The sequence below is a fragment of the Panthera onca genome, chromosome B3 (genome assembly GCF_046562875.1).
Source record: "Panthera onca isolate mPanOnc1 chromosome B3, mPanOnc1 haplotype 2, whole genome shotgun sequence".
NCBI lineage: Eukaryota > Metazoa > Chordata > Mammalia > Carnivora > Felidae > Panthera > Panthera onca.
In genome coordinates this window covers 76,523,214-76,541,327 of record NC_138344.1, presented here as the reverse complement: position 1 = coordinate 76,541,327, position 18,114 = coordinate 76,523,214, and the positions used below count along the sequence as shown (strand labels likewise).

At 34.0% G+C, this 18,114-nt stretch overlaps 1 long non-coding RNA gene across 25 annotated transcripts in view; it reads right to left on the bottom strand.

Moving 5' to 3' along the window:
• LOC132669503 (uncharacterized) overlaps positions 1–18,114 on the bottom strand; it is a 62,991-nt gene that overhangs the window by 41,340 nt on the left and 3,537 nt on the right. For 16 of the 25 annotated variants that reach the window (XR_013556180.1, XR_013556184.1, XR_013556187.2 and 13 more), the window contains one exon: positions 1,351–1,499. The exons of 4 other annotated variants lie outside the window; for them this stretch is intronic. This is a non-coding gene — a long non-coding RNA (uncharacterized LOC132669503). Of the gene's footprint in view, positions 1–1,350; positions 1,500–5,733; positions 5,825–6,884; positions 7,336–18,114 lie in introns of those variants that run through there. 5 more of the 25 variants (XR_013556177.2, XR_013556178.1, XR_013556179.2 and 2 more) reach the window with 5 other exon arrangements.

Genomic DNA, 18,114 nt, shown 5'->3' with positions numbered 1-18,114 from the left:
TTTCTTTTTAATTCAAGTATAATTAACATACAGTGTTATATTAGATTCAAATATACAATATGATTCAACAATTCTATAGTCAGTGCTTATTGCGATAAGTGTACTCTTCATCCCCTTCACTTATTTCAACCTTCTCCACACCTACCTCCACTCTGACAACCACCAATTTGTTTTCTATATTAAAGAGTGTTTTTTTTGTTTGTGGCTTTTTTTTCTTTCCTTGTTTCTTAAATTCCATATATTAATGAAATCATTTGGTATTTCTTTCTCTCTGACTTATTTCACTTAGCATTATACCCTCTAGATCTTTCCTTGTAAATAGCAAGATTTCTCCTTATGGTATATATATATATATATATATATATATAATAAATATAAATATATATAATATATAATGTAAATTATATACTATATATAATGTAAATTATATATTATATATATTTACATTTTATATATATGTTATATTATATATTATATATAATTATATGTAAAATATATAATTACATATAAAAATATAAAATATGTTTTATATATATATATACACACATATATATATATATATTAATTCCTCACATTTTCTTTATCCATTCATCTGTCAATGGACATTTAGGTTTCTTTTATATCTTGGCTATTATAAATAATGCTACAATAAACATAGGGGTGCATATATCTTTTCATATTACTCTTTTAATATTCTTTGGGTAAATACCCAGCACGGAATTGGTGGATCATATGGTAATTCTATTTTTAATTTTTTGAAGAATCTTAATACTGTTTTCCACAATGGCTGCACCAGTTTGTATTCCCATCAATAATGCATGAGGGTTCTTTTTTCTCTACATCCTTGCCAACACTTGTTATTTCTAGTATTTTTTATTCTAGCCATTCTGACAGGTGTGAGGTGATAGCTCATTGTTTTGATTTGCATTTCTTTGAGATGTTGAATACCTGAGTGATGTTGAATATCTTTTTGTGTGTCTCTTGACCATGTGTGTGTCTTCTTTGGAAAAATGTCTTTTCATGTCCTCTGCTCATTTTTTAATTGGACTATTTGGGTTTTCTTAGTGTTGAGTTGTATAAATTCTTTTTTTAAAAAAATACTTATTTATTTTTGAGAGACAGAGAGAGAGAGAGAGAGAGAGTGCCAGCATGAATGGGGGAGGGGCAGACAGAGGGGGACAGAGGATTCCAAGCAGGCTCCATGGTGACAGCAGCAAGACTCACGCAGGGCTCGAACCTATGAACTGTGAGATCATGACCTGAGCTGAAGTTGGACACTCAACCAATTGAGCCACCCAGGAACCCTGAGTTGTATAAATTCTTTATATATTTTGGATATTAACACTTTACCAGACATGTTAGTTGCAAATATCTTCTACCACTCAGTGGGTTGTCTTTTGTTTTATTGATGATTTCCTTCATCGTGCAAAAGCTTTTTATTTTGATGTAGTCCAAATGGTTTAATTTTGCTTTTGTTTCCCTTGCCTCAGGAGACACATCTAGAAAAATTAACATAGAGAAATCTGTAGCATTTCTATACACTAATAATGAAGTAGCAAAGAGGAATTGAGAAAACAATCCGATTTACAATTCTAGCAAAAAGAATAAAATACCTAGGAATAAACTTAACCAAGGCGGTGAAAACCTGTACTCTAAAAACTATAAAACACTGGTGAAGGAAATTGAAAATGACACAAATAAATGGAAAAACGTTCCATGCTCATGGATTGGGAGACCCAATATTGTTAAAATCTCCATAAAATCCAAAGCAATCTCCAGATTTATTACCATCCCTATTGACAACCAAAAGCATATTTCACAAAACTGAAATAAATAATTCTAAAATTTGTATGGAGCCACGAGAGACCTTAAATAGCCAAAGCTATCTTGAAAAAGAACAAAACTGGAGGTATCATGATCTCAGATTTCAAGCTATACTTCAAAGCTGAGTAATAAAAACGGTATAGTACTGGCACAAAAATAGACACATAGATTAAGAGAACAGAGAGTCCAGAAATAAACCCACGCATGTATGATTAATTAATTTATGACAAAGGAGGCAAGAATACACAATGGGAAAAAAGACAGTCTCTTCAACAAATGGTGCTGGGAAAACTGGACAGCTATATGCAAAAGAATGAAACTGAACCACTTTCTTATACCATACACAAAAATAAACTCAAAATGGATTACAGACCCAAATATAAAATCTGAAACCATAAAATTCGTAAAAGAAAACATAAGCCATAATCTTTTGACGTCAACTGCAGAAACATTTTTCCAGTTTGTAAATAGTGGTTTGGAAGAATATATATATATATATATATATATATATATATATATATATTCTGAATATTAATTATTTATTGGTTTTATGTGTTGCAAATATTTTCTCAAACTCTGTGGCTGATGTTTTCACTCTCTTTAAGGTGTGTTTTCATGAACATTTTTAAATATAGGCAAATTTATTAATTGTTTATTTTATTACATTTTTCATGTCTTTTTAAGGAAATCTTCGCATACCTGAAGAAATAAAGATATTTTACATATTATCTCCTGTTTAATAGCTTTGTCTCTCATCTGTATGCCTTCAATCCACTAGAATTGATTTTAGTGTAGAGTGTGACATAGAGCTCCATTTTTACTTTGTTACTTCTATATGTGTAATTGTACATGAATCAGCCAAGTGGCTCTCAGCTGGGGCGGGGAGGGAGTTTTGCCTTCTAGAAGACGTTTGACAATGTCTGGAGACCATTATATTTGTCACAATGGGAAAGAGGGCACTTCTGGTATGAAGTGGGTAGAGATCAGGGATGCTAATAAAAAAAAAAAATCCTTCAATTCACTGGACAGCCCCCAACATCAAAGAATTATACTATCCCATTATTAACATGGAGAATTATTAATATCATATCATATCAATATCCCATTATTGACATTGAGAAACTCTGGATTAGATTATCCCAGTGGTTACCAACAACAAACAAATCTTTTGACAATAAAGGTTACTTCTCCCTCCCATTCATGTCAATTGAGGACTGGCTAATGTTCTATTCTCCAGCATGGATCACTGCCAATCTCATTAGCAGAGGGGAAAAGGGAATGCAGTCATAGCATATATGCAGTGGTTCTGCCAGAGGAGTCACACAGCTCTTCCTCTCAAAATTTTTTTGGACAAAATCAGTGGTCTAAGTTTCCGTCAAAGGAGCTACAAAATAGGGCAAATTAAACCCAAGTTAAACATAAAAAAGAAGATAATAAAGATAAGAATGAAACCCAGTGAAACAGAAATTAGCCAAACAATATAAAAAATATATCAAGTGAAAAGCTATAGTTTGGAAAGATAAATAAAATTGATAAATCCATAGATACAAAAGAAAAAATAAAGAAGCCACAAATTATTAACATAAACAATGAGAGAGGGAACACCATCATAGACCCTAAAGATATTAATAGGACAGTAAAAAAATATTATGAACAACTTCATGTCAATAAATTCAATAACAAACAGAATGGGCAAACTCCTTGAAATTCCAAACTCCTTGATATAACAATAAATTTCAAGAGTCTGAATAGCTTTAGATCTCCCCAAAAGTTAATTAACAACCTTTTACAAAGAAACTCCAGGCTTAGAGAGCTTTAGAGATGAATTCTGTCAAACACTTAGGGATGAAAGAACACCGACCATACACAAAATCTTTCAGAACACAGAAAAGTAGGTAATACTTTCCAACACATTTTATGAGGCTGGTATTACTCTGATACTGAAACCAGACAAAGATATTATAAAAACTGAAAATTAAAGGCCAATATAACTTATGAATATAAACACAAATATCCTTAATATAATATTAGCAAATAATTAGTAATAATTTCCTTCCATTCTAGTTAATACTTAGTTCACCTATAGTTGTAACTAACATAAAGGAAGTAGGGGGGAGGACTTTACTTGTGCCTTTGTGGATGTGTAGAAAAATGGGGTCAAAAAGGGTCAAGGTCAGGCTAGAGGATGTAGAGGAAGGAAGTAAAATGGGACAATGAGGTGAGTATAATAAATAATGATAAGAAGGGCCCAAACAGCACAAAGAAGAAAGCAATGGACATTTTGTTGACTCCTTCAATATGCCAAAAGAAGGAATCAGTTCACCTTTCCCTCACAGAGGAAGTGGTAGTTTAGGGATATTATTGGAGACAAAGCTTGACTCTAAAGTCCTGAAAGTTGTGTTCCTGTGTATAGGATATTTATTATTTGGGGAATACTGGTGGATAGAGCCTTGCAGTGGTTTTATTGCCTATATATTAACTAATAACAATATATGCATACTAATACATGGTTACTATTTAGAAAATTCATAAAGCATATATTAGTGATTAGTTTACATAATAATCTCTTGATTTTGAGATCTCACATACATATGATAATTTAGTGCTTCTTACTATTTTGACAGTGTTAAAAATGATTAAAGACAATTTAGGTGATACAAACTATTGAACACTTGGTAAGGCGACTAATTTCAGAGAACTGCAAAAAGGGATGGAAGGCAGAAAACTTTGACAAGAGAAGAATGACCAACAAGGAAGAGAAAAATAGAAAATATTTGATTGGCTGGGGCCATATATTCAACCTTGTTTAGGGTGAGAAGATGTAGAGTTGGCTTGGCATTTAGGGATTGGTGGGCTGGATGTACTGCATTCCTGGTCAAGCAGAGCATTTATAGGGGTACAGAAGTTCAGTTTCAGTTTGCTCACATGGCACTCTAGACAGAAGCAGAAGAGGGACCATCTTGGGCCTAGAAATTGTTTCAACAACAGCCTGCTATTTTTGAAATTTGAATTGTATACTAAGTACGCTATCTAAAATTTGTTTAAAACTTCACCTTTCATCCTTTTAACTACAAAATTACAAGCATCTGTGTGAATATAGTTTCTCATACTATATGGATTATAGAACGATGTAGTAATAGTAATAAATCTATCCGTTTACCAAATGTGGAGGCTTGTGTAGATTTAGTTCTAAGATGATGACAAGCACTGATCTAAAAATGGTAAAATAAGGGCTACCCATCATAATGTAGCTGGCTTAAGTATAGCATAAACCTTGCAAATTTGACTCCTCCTCCTCCTGAGTAGCTTGCATTTGTCTTCCTTATGGTTAGTGTATACCCCAAACCTCTTGAGTTCTCACATACTACAGATGAAATCGATAGGTAATTAAATAGTAGCAGTGACTCATTTAAAAAATATTTACCAAACACATATTCTGGCCATGTAGTTTGCTAAGAAATGAAAATGCAACATGACCTAGTTAGATATAAGCCTTGGATTTCATAACCTCACAGTGCAAATTAATTAAAATGTCTAACACATATTCTGTGAAGCCCTCTGAAACAACCTGTACTGCATCTACTGGCCAGGCCAATGTAACTTTTTGATGGTATTTGAATCAGAACTAGGAAAAAGAAGCAGCCTTATAAGACACCATAGTGAAGTGATTTTCATATTTGTACATCTGGTTAGGAACATCTCAAGATGTCTTGTTATCTCCAGCATCACCACCAAATCTCAAAGCAAAATAAAACAGAACAAGTAAACAAACAATGAAACCCCCAAAAAACTAATTATCTATGCCAAGTGACCTATTCAGGAGGCTGGGAAATATTTGTTATAATACCAAACAAAAGGTATTTTTACAATTTCTGGACAATGCAATTCCAAAAAGCTTGGAATATCTACCTTAAGGTCTCTATCTTCATTTTCTTCTATATAAACTTCCATGGACACAATGCATTATTTCCTATTCCTCCATTCATCTGAGATTTCTTAGCTGAAAGAGCACAAATATGGCTAAGGCATCAAGATAATTTCCTGCTTTAGCTGGTTGTAGATTTCTCTTTCAGAATTAAACATATTGTAAGAAAGGAGGAAGAAAAAGGAAAAGAAAAATGATCCTAGTTTTAAGTAAAATGTTCGCTAATCCTCTAAGTATTTTTATCTTGTGCTAATTGGTTATTGAACAATATTTTGCAAACCTATGACTCCTATTATCTTCCATAAGAGCTGAGATTCTGCATACACTTGATTTGAATATTTGAGCCTGTATATATTTTTATCATTTCAAGGTTAATTAAATGTGTCACTCACTAAATTTTAATACATCGGTGGCCAGCAATACTTGCCTTTGTGTTGTCATATTAATTTTTTTTGGACTTTGCTTGAGTAAAAAATTTTGGGGGGATTTCTCAATTTTAAATTTATAAAGTATAAATTAATAAAATTATACATGTGTAAAGCTGTAAGTTTATAAAATAAAGTTCCTATTATAAAAAGAATTATAAAATTAGCAGAAAAGATATATTTTAAAAAATCTATTATTACAAGTTTCAACTTGTCTTTGTGAATCAGGATTTTCTTGCTACTCTGCCACCAAATAAAGAAATAAATCAGATGCTAAACCTGTTATTAAAAACCCCTAATTTCAAATCTTTATATCAACCAATAGTTTAATTTTTAATAAAATTAAATTTTAATAAATAAATAATTTTTATTTATTAAAATAAATGTGGTAAATTTAATTCATATAGTAAATTCATATTAATAAAAGGCTCTTTCCTTCCATTTTATAAAAGGATTATATATTTATTGGGAAAGGATTCTACTTAAAACCACAACCTATATTATATAGTATATCTAGCTTAGCTTTTATTTTCAGTGGTTGGATACCTGAACAGCTTTCTGTCAGGGTAGAATATTTGAGGAACTATAATTATTATTTAATGTTGCTTATGAAGTTACAATGAAGATATTATGTCTTTTTAATTGGCATACAAAATCAAATTGAAAAACTATAATAATATTTTTCTGTATTATATCTATAAAGTACATACAATGCAATTCTTGTCTATTTGGAAATTACACCAATCAAAGGTTGATATTCACTCACTTTAGAAGGCTTGAAGAGGGGTGCCTGGGTGGCTCAGTTGGTTAAGCGTCCGCCTTCAGCTCAGGTCACAATCTCATGGTTTGTGACTTCAAGTTCCACGTTGGGCTCTGTGCTGACAGCTCAGAGCCTGGAACCTAGTTCAGATTCTGTGTATCCCTCTCTTTGCCCCTCTCCCACTTGCACTCTGTCTGTCTCTCTTTCTCTCTCTCAAAATAAAATAAAAACATTAAAAAAAACTTTAAAAAAAATTGAAGAAATTATGCTAAATTTGGGTGACAAGAAATCCAAATTCTTTATAATAAATCCAGATTAAAAGGGTTTTTTTCTTTATTTGTTAAAGGTTTATTTATTTCGAGGGATAGCAAGCCTGGGTGGGGGGATGGGGGTGGGCAGAGAGACAGAGGAGAGAGAGAGGATCCCAGGCAGACATTGCACTGTGAGCACAGAGCCTGACGCAGGGCTTGATCTCACAATCCTGTGAGATCATGACCTGGGCCAAAATCAAGAGTCAGACATTCAACCATCTGAGCCTCCCAGGAGCCCCTGAAAAGTTTATTTTAATTCAATATTAAGAGTCTTACCAAATGGGGGTAAACATATTGGCTGAAATCCCAGGCAGGTAACAAAATGAGTGCAGTAGTCCAGTATAAGTGTAAATGATGGGAACCAGAGGAGGGCCCCATGCCTATGTCCTATCTAAAGGGACAATTGCTATTTAGCTTTGGCCAATCATTGCTACATGGAAATGTGGCACCAAAGTTACTAGAATGTGATTTTTCAAAATGACACTGAAAAACCTATTTTTTTACAACATGAAACCTATTTACTTTTAATTTTTTTTGAAGTTTGCTCATTTTTGAAAGAGAGAGCATGTGAGCAGGGGAGGGGCAAAGAAAGAGGGAGACAGAACTTGAAGCAGGCTCCAGGCTCTGAGCTGTCAGCACAGAGCCCGACGCGGGGCTTGAACCTATGAGAACCGTGAGATCATGATCTGAGCCAAAGTCAGAAGTTTACCGATTGAGCCACTCAGGCACCCCCAAGTCTATTTACTTTTAAATGCTGGATCCCAAATGGAAATACAGTTCTGGCAAAATAAACAAGGCAGTCAGTCTGTAACCTCTCAACTATATAAATCAAGCTCAATTCTTTCAAATTTCAAAATTTATTTTGCATGAATCACAGGGATTCATGTAAGTCTCTATTACAAAAGAATACATTCACTATTTAAAACCATGTAAAGAATTTAGGCTCACAAATAAAATGTAAAGCCACTTGAAACTTTATATATTCTTTAAAAATATGTATTTCAGTACATTTTATTCTTCTACCTTTGGCTACCAGTAATACATTAAAAGTCTATACGGGAATATTCTCTCCAAAAGTAATAGATTTAAACTTAATTTAACTATTTAACTCCTTAGAAAATAAAGAGGCATTTCCTTGACTTCTTAATCATATTTCATAGTGTTTTCAAATCACTCTTACAGAAAGCCAGAAACATAAGGATTCTTAAAAACAATTTAATAAAATCCTTTATGTTTTGGATGAATAATATCCAGAAAGGGCAAGTGCTTGTCCAGTATTATAGATTGTTAACAGCAGAACTAAAAATCATTTCAAAGAACATAAAGTTAAGAGGTAACATTTAATACTCCAAATTGAGAATGTGAACAGACAGAAGTACAGAAAGCATGTGAAGAAACACAGCACATGTAGTAAATTAAAATATAATACTGGTGTACATGCACACACACCTGAGTGAAATTTACTAGGTCTAACTAAATAAGCTTAGTCTTATTTTTAGTGGACATTCACTAGTATCTTTATGGTTGGTAAAAGAGTTTCCAAGTTGTTAACTTAGGAAAGAATTCTGGATGGGTGCCATTTGTGAGCGTCTGGGGGAATTTCAAAAAGACTTGTGGCAATGGACAGAGCTGGTGTCCAAACCTTCAGTAGTAATTAAACTTAGTATCTGTCATTTATCTCTGTTTTGCAAATAAGCTGGGAACTCAGAAATTTCTCATCGACAGAAAAATAGGAATTTAGTGGGCAGTTCAATATATAAAAGGTTTTAGAAACTGTAAAAGATGAGAACTCTGCTTCTAACTGTCAGAAGAGCTGACAGGATTCAGACAGATTCCAGCAGGGAATGATGGCATTTTCTATCAGAATCACAGAGCTGCTGCAGAGACCAGGACTGGATATTAATGTAGCCAGTATGAATTTGCTCCACATACTAAGTAGCATGCTTCTTTTGTCCTAAAACAAGCCAAATACTCACCATGTGGAGTTGTACAGAATTATATTTGTTGTATTTAATGGAAAGAGCTATCTTCCTTCCTAGGAATATCTAAGGATCTGGTGGGCATATAGTTGCTATCTGTCCAGAAGTTGGGGGCATGGGATGTGGGCTGGTCTTTATGTTATGGCAGTCATTATCTTCTTATGTTCCATGATAATGTTATTGCATTTCATCTTCTGCTGTATGCTGGACACTGATCCACTGACACTCTCAATAAGCTTGCATGGTTACACCACTCATTGAGCGCAGGCTCAGCTGTCGAGACCTATAGGACTGCCCTGTAGGCTGCAATGCTGAGTGGTTAGTCTTTCACAGCATCACTTAGTCATTCTCCATTAAGAGAGCTGCATGCAAGAGGACTCTGACATTTTACAACTCTCTCTGTATCTCGGATACAGTCACTTTCCCCTTCTCAACTCTCAATACCAACATTTCTCTCCTTCTTTTGAACGAGTCTCTCTTGCCTTAAAAATTCTTGGGTGTTCCGGGGTGCATGGGTGGTCAAGTCAGTTGAGATCAGGCTTCACTCAGGTCATGATCCTGCAATTCGTGAGTTTGGGCCCCACGTCGGGCTCCCTGTCAGCATGGAGCCCGCTTCAGATCCTCTGTCCCCCCCTCTCTCTGCCCCTCCCCAACTTGTGTTCTCTCTCTCGAAAAAAAAAAAAAAAAAATTAAAAAAAAAAAAACACAAAACCTCTTGGGTGTTTCTTCTCCAGTTACCTAACAAAACAATTGTTGTATTAGGGACCTGAAACAGAAACTTTTACATCGTCCCACTTAAAGCAGAAACTTCAGATTCAGAATACTAAGTCTTGGCTATCTTCTGATAGGAAAAAAATCTCTCTCATCTTTAGAGTATCCTATATTCCAAGGTGATACAAAGCAGATAATAGCCCAATAAATTCCTAACACACAAATTCAGGTAAAGGAATTCAGTTTCATTTAAGATAGAACTAACTTTATAGCTGGTCAGTAAAAATGCTTCAGACAAACGCATGATGTTTGGGTCAGGGGTGAGGTGTAAGGTTGTGTTAATAATATAAGCAATTACAATCTTTGAAATTAGTTAGGGAAATATGGGGCCATGTCCTGGCCCAAAGATTTGGTTGAAACATAAAAATTATAGCTTGGGACTGTGTGAGGGGTGGGGCAGAGAGCAAGAAGTAAACCTGAATATTAAACTGAGAAATTTATTACCTAGCTGTGGGGATATCTCAGATCTATCTTCAGCTAACAACACCTGGATAAACATGCCACCATGGAATATTTGAAGTAAGAAAAAGGGGAGCAAGCCCTGGTGTTTCATAAACATACACTAACTAAGCCATTTTATGGATAAAATTCATGATACAGGGAACACTTCAAACTTTTATTTTTCTATGCTTTCTGTTTTTTCTTTTCTTAAGTTTCCTACAAGTTCTATTAGAAAAATTCCAATTTTTCCTTAGTTTAGGGGGCAAAATGTCTTCTGAGACCAAAGCCTAGGCATAAAGAAAATCTGAGTGTTCATGAAGTTGAAGCATGGTGGTAGTACCATTCATTTTGGCTTAGCACTGTAAGAAGAACTAATGGAACAAAGAGGTGAAAATCCAGAATGAGAAAGTTTGGAACACTTGAAATATTTGTCCCTCAGCACCATACGATTTTCCCTCATGTGGGATAGTAGGGCTTCTGGAAAGTGGAAGATAAAGAGAGTCATTTTGTAGGCTCTGAAATATACTATGTATATGGATATTGATAATTCTGTTCAATCTAAAAGAGAATCTTGCCATCTACTTCCTTATGTTTCTCTTCCTTCTCTATCCTCCTCCTCAGGTACCAATAAACTCTCCTAAATTTTAATTAAAAAATAAATTATTGTTAATATTCAGGTCATTAGGAAGTTATAACTATGACCCTCTGGCTTCTCATGTCTTCCACAATACATGACAAGAATAGTTAACACTGTGCTGGGACAACCGAATTTCCACAAGTAAAAGAATAAAGTTGGAAACCTACTTCATATCATACACAAAATTAACTCAAAATAAATCAGTGATGTAAATATAAGACATAAGATAAAATTCTTAGAAGAAGACATAGGAGTAAACCTTCATGACTTCAAATTTTGCAGTTGATTCTCAGATATGACACCATAAACAGAAACAAGAAAAGATAGGTAAGTTGGACTTCATCAAAATTGAAAACTTTTGCATATCAAAGGACAGTACTAATGAACTGAAAAGACAATTTTACAAAATGAGAAAGAATATTTGTAAATGATATATCTGGTAAGGGACTAATATGCAGAGTATATAAAGAACACTTACAACTCAACAACAAAAATAAAAATGTGCAAAGGACTTGAATAGACATTTTTTTCAAAGATTACAGAGGCTATACCCATGAAATGCATAATTTCTGAAAGGAGATGTAATATACTTTTCCTTAAATATTTTTATTAGGAATTAAAAGCTAAATAGAAACATTGTATGTGAGTGGGGTGGTGTATCTGTGTATATAGTATTCTTTGTTCTATCATTGTAGAATATCTACATAAATATGATAAATATGCTCTCATTCAGCATATAGGCTATATACTTTTTGTTCAATAAACAAATGCTTATTATATTTCTAGTATAATGTTTTTGAGGTTCATCCATGTTGTAGTATGATTAAGTACTTCATTTCTCTTTATGCTTAAATAATATTCTATTGTTGAATGGTATATATGTTACATGATGATACAAAATTTTGTTATTCCTTCATTAGTTGAAGATTTGGGTTGCTTCTACTTTTTGGCTATTGTGAATAATGCTCCTATTAGAACTTGTGTAAAGGTATTTGTTTGAAACCTGTTTTCTTTTGGATAAGTACATATCTAGGAGTGGAATATCTGGGTCATATGAAAATTCTATGTTTAGCTTTTTGAGGAACAACCCAACAGGGTGGCTAAAATTCACAGTGTAACAGAGTACTGAGAGAAAAGAGCCACAGAAATAGACCTTCAGAAATATGAAAGCTTCTCCTTGGGTCTTCAGTTGAATACTAACCAGCAGATGCACTGAAGGAAACTACGTAAGGAAACTAGGTACAGGGCCTGGTGCTCACACAGAGCTGGGACTAGTTCCTGCTCCTTGTACCTGGAATGGAAAACCTCATAATTCACTGTGCATCAGCTAGAGTATTAAGAGGGTTTTGCCTAAGTTGTGGGACAAGATTATCCCTAGATTAGGTGGTGATTCGGTCCCACCTCATAAAGCAAAACTCCAAAATATTGGACTGTTTCCAATAACCACATTCAAGGACAAAGCTCAAAAATATTTGTAGAAATGAAACACAAAAACACCCAGCATACAACATGGTAAAATTAATAAAGCTTGACATCTCACAAAAATTACCAGGCATGCAGAAAAGCAGGACAGTATAATTATATTGAACAGAAAAAATAATCATATCAGGAATGACACATACTATAACCAATAAAGATATTAAAATAATAATTGTAACTGTCTTCCATATGTTCCAGAATCCACAGGATTTATTCAACATATTAAGTGGATACTTGGAAGATATAAAAAAAAAATCTAACCTTAATTTCTGGAGATGGAAACTATAATGTCTGAAATGGGAGGTCTACTAAAATCTTACTTGATTCATATATGTGGAAAATTCTATGTGTAGTGTCCTGAAATCTGACTTGAACCACCAAAATGGAGTGTCATGGCCCCTCACTCAAATTCTGGACTTGAGTCAATTTACAAATCCAAGAGGGAGAACTTGAGAAAGGACCCTGCTATATTATAAGTCTTTTTACTATAAAATTTTTATATTGTGTGACAATGAGCTCAGACTCATGGAATTCAGCTGGCTTGACAGGACTGTGGATTGCCCTTTTGAAAACTCAATCATGGTATCAGCTAGGTGGCAATACCTTGTGAGACTGGGGCAATGTCCCCTAGGTTGTGGTCCATGCTCAAATCAGACTTAACATATTGGTGCTCTTTCTCCCATAATCAGGATTTATAGATCTTTAAGTTGTAAATCCAAGGGCTGGAAATGGGAGTGGCTCCTCTTATGATTGCCCTTGGTCTAGAGGTCTTATTGTTATTCCTTCATTAGTTGAAGATTTGGGTTGCTTTTCCAAAGAAAAGAATGCATCCACCAGACAACAGAATAAAGAATCTATTGAACTAGAAGTTGAGGCTGCCATCTGGCCACCTTGGGCTCCTCGAGCCTCTGAATCAACAGGATGAGAAAGGAATTACTGTGCTGGCTGTGGTGACTGATCCTGTCTCTCAAGGAAAATTGGGTGCTATTATACAATGAGGGTAAAGAGGATTTTTCTTAAATACAGGAGAATCCCCTAGGAGATCCCCCTAGGGCATCTCTTTCAATTCTCATGTCCTTTGATTAAAGTCAGTGGAAAACTACAATGACTCAATTCAGGTAGGATTTCTAATAGCTCCAGAAACTTCAAGAATTAAGATTTGGGTCATCCCAGGTGGCAAAGACCCAGAACCAGGTAAGGTGCTTGCTGACAGCAAAGGGAATACTGAAAAGGTAGAGAGAAGGCTCCCACGCGGGGCTCGAACCCATGAACTACGATATCATGACCCCAGCTGAAGTTTGACAGTTACTGAGTGAGCCACCCAGGCACTCCTAAAGATTTTGTATCCTCTCCTGGGGAAAGAGGTTGGAGGGCTAGCATGTTTTTAGTCTTACAGGGGATAGTTCATTCTGTTATATCATTATTTGCAATATGCTATGATTTTGTTAGTGTATTTATTTGGTGATTGAAAGTGGTTTAAGAAGCTGTGTATGGTGTCAAGGTGAAAAAGAGTTGTCTGTGATGGCTTTGTGATATGTCAACTTAGGTTGAACTACATTTCTCAGAATTCCTTGTCTAGTATGTTTCTAGTTAGGGTAGTCTACAAGGAATATTATTTGGTGACAGTTGGAGGACAGAGAGGAAGCAGCAGCCACTTTGCAGCATATACACAACTTCCTCCAGCTATTCAATCAAGCAATAGTCTAGGGCCTGATGTGAATGGATTTTGGAGATGTGATTAGAGTTCTAATTTCCAGTTAACCAAAAGGGAGATTACCATAGGTGGGCCTCATTTAATCAGATGGTAGCTATCAAAGCAACTAGGTCTCTGAAAATCAGAAACTTAAAGAAGTTGGGCCTGCAATTGCTCTCCCTCCCCCCCTGTATTTTCCCTTCCTGAGTGACCATCTGTGGACTTTGGGCTTGTTTAGCCAGAGCCCACAGCTGTGTGAGCCAATTCCCTTAGTATCACTATCACTATCTATCTATCTGTGTGTGTGTATAAAATAAAAATTTTTTAACTATATATCCTAGTGGTCTGCTTCTCTGGTTGAAGCTTGACTGATAGAGAATTAAAAGAGATTTAAGTAACATATGAACCAGTTGTATTTATTGGGTAGAGGTTTAAACAAAATGTAAAAAAACGTTGTAAGACCATTGAAAAAAAATTAAAAATTAAACACAGACCAGACACTTGATAGCATTAAGGAGTTTTTGCCAATTATTTTCAATATAATAATGGTATTTTGGAGATTTACAAAGGATATAATGTTTTCAGAATAAAAATGTAATATTAGATAGTTAGAATTTGCTTCAAAATTACCCCAAGAAAGAGGTGAAATGAAATAAGATTGACCAGGAGTTTACAGTTTTGAAGGTGGGTATACAGTACATGGGATCCATTATACTCTATCATCTCCTCTTGAATAATTATGAATTTTCCATTATAAGAATGGAAGTTTAAGAAAAAAACAGTTGTCTTAAAGCCCCCAATTTGACCTTGAGAAGAAAAGGCTAAGTAAAGGCACATTATGCATTACTACTTTTTCTACTCCCACTACAGACATTAGATAGAACTGGTATACCAGCCTGTTCTCCTCTCTCTCTCTCTCTCTCTCTTTCACACACACACACACACACACACACACACACACACACACACTTCTTTCTACACCAAATGCACATAAACATCCATATATAAAATGTAGGTTTGTTAATAAGTAAGCTCTATGCATTCTCAATTACACAAAATAAACATGGATAAAATAATATAGAATTACATGAAGTCAGTTAAACACTTCTGACCTACCATAGAAATGCTTACAGAGTGAAACCAAAAGATTAAATAGCAAGGCATAATCTGGCAAGGTAGAGTATGGTAATGCATTTTTTTTTAATATACAAGGAAACCAATTTCTTCTTGTACTTATAAACACATGTAACATTATTATAAGACAAATGGAACTTTCTATTACTTGACCTATAATAAACAGTGGAAATAGAAAACAACATTAGAAAGAAGCCTTGACCAGAGACATTAAAAGCTTGTCTGGAAGTTAAGAAGGACTAAGACTTATTTTAACAGTAGGAAATAAACCCAGAGAAAATGTGAATAATCCATAATGTAAACAATTCTCTGATGCTGTATGTGGGTCCAATGTTTATCATCTGAAGATGTATTTCGTTATATTTATAATGTCTCATTTATTATTTCTTCAATTCACTTCATCTTGCTACATACAGTACTTTCGAAGAAGACTTGTCCTATCACAATGATTGTTTCCATGTTAAAATGTGAAAAAGTAAAATTTAAAACTCTATCCTACTACTTTCTACCTCTGTTCTTGATCTCTGGTCTTAGCTACAGCTAAGAATAGTATAGGTAGGGAATTAAAACACCATGAAGAGTAGAGGATATGGGGATGTACAAATTTTTTATACTACAATGCAATATGAGTGAACTATGATAAACATTTATATTACACTTGGGGAAATTGACATATAAAAGAATCCGATGAATAAAAAATATTTTATGGTTTATAATTAGCAGGCTAAAACAAAAAGTCAAAGCTCTTGAGTATTATTAAGGTGACCATATAATTTACTGTTCAAACTGGGGCAATTTTGAAGGTGTTGAACATTGCTCTGGAGCATATGGTCTAAGCCAGGACCAGAGCAAACGGAGACTCAAGATCACTCCAGGCATTATAAGAATAAATGACATTGATTCTTCAGATGAAGATGTTTTATGCATGTAACAGATAAGTAATTTCAACTTAGTTGATATAATATATGAATATTAATTATGGTTTCCTTAATCTTCTTTTGAAGTTCTTGTTTTTCTTAATTTTTTCTGTTTATCACTCTATCCTCTTTATCATTTACTGTTTTACTCCAGCAATTCTTCATATTCAAATGGCTTAAAAGATGAAATGGTCACATTTTGAATTGTGGTGCCAGTAAAATATCTTTAACTATAGACTTCAATGAATGATTGCTTTTAAAATGCAAAAACATAGAGAATATATCAAATATACTCTTTACCGTACCAAATTGTTTTCCTTGGTATATTATTTTCCATTGTGTCTAAAGCACATCTTCAAAATGTGTATTATTAACAGATTTAAAAATACACGTTAATGCACACAGTATGTACTTTGATGTTGACAATTTTCTTTATAAGATTCTATGAATGGTCATAAACATACTGAGATAGAAATTGGTTTTTAGAGATGTAAAGAACATCTACCAACTCTCCCATTTTACAGATTAAGAAACTGAAAATCAGAGCAGACAAATGAGTTACTCCAGGCCACAAAATTAGTAGGTAGAAGAGTCAGAACCAGATTATCAGTTCAAGGTTCTTTATTTTTAACTTTTTATTTTGAAATAATTCAAAAAGTTGCAAAGATTAAAAATTCCCTTATAGCCCTCATGCAGATTCTCCTAACACTTATCTTTTACATAAACATGTACCAATTATCACCAGGTTCTTTTTATTGCACTGTGTAAGTGTGAGTTCAGGTTTATTGTCTTTAAGGTAAGTGTGGAAAGATGTATTTCATAATATGTAGAAAAATGCTAGAAAAATTATTCATCTATTACAGACCAAGGAAATATACTCAGTGCCAAAAAATTTAGGATTCTTTCTAACATTAACATATCTCTTTATCTACCGGGATGACATAATCGCAACTGGAATATTAAGGCTTGGGGACTTTTTGGAATAATGCTAATAACACATTTATGTTTCTATATAAATTAGGGTGAGCTTTCATATACTGTTTCATAAACATATTCACCAACTGTGAATTTATGTGATTAAATACATAAACATAAAAGCTGTTTGAATTTTTAAGAAGATAAAGTTTAATAAATCATTTTCTAAGAAGTGCAATCTCAGAAAAGTATTTCTAATCAATATGTCTATTTATAGAACTTGTTATACAACCCCAAGATGTGGGATTAGGTGATAAACTCTTCAGTATATACTTGCTCCTATTTTCTTTGTGGTGCATTGGATGAAAAAATAATCAGAATATGTACATTGATTCTTCATGTCTTATATCTTAAAAAATTAAAATGTATTTTTTAAAAACAGAAAAAAAAGCCCAAATTATTCAATCTTCTTATAATCAATGGTTACAATATTTGGATTGTGAAAATTATAAAATCTTAATTTCCTCAGTATCTTAAGCTTCCCATATTCTTTCATATTTATTTGATCTTTCCAAAAATGCCGTGCATTAACAGTTTTCTCATTTTCCTTTTTCCTACATTTATGTTGATATTTGTAACAAACTGTTATTGCCCAACCCATATCTCCTTGCCCTACCGTTTCAGAGCACACTGGCCTGATTTTCCATAAAGGTGGGGGATGTGTCCACAGCAGGGTGTTAATTCCCTAGCATTGCCAGCCTGTGTAAGGGCAGAACAGATTCCAGCTGCCAGAGAAAGTCCTCAGAAAAAGATGCAGCTCTGGCAATTGGAAGACTGGCCAGCAAGCATTGAATTCATAATGTACCCAAGGAAAAGACCTCCATCAATGACTGAAGGGAGTTG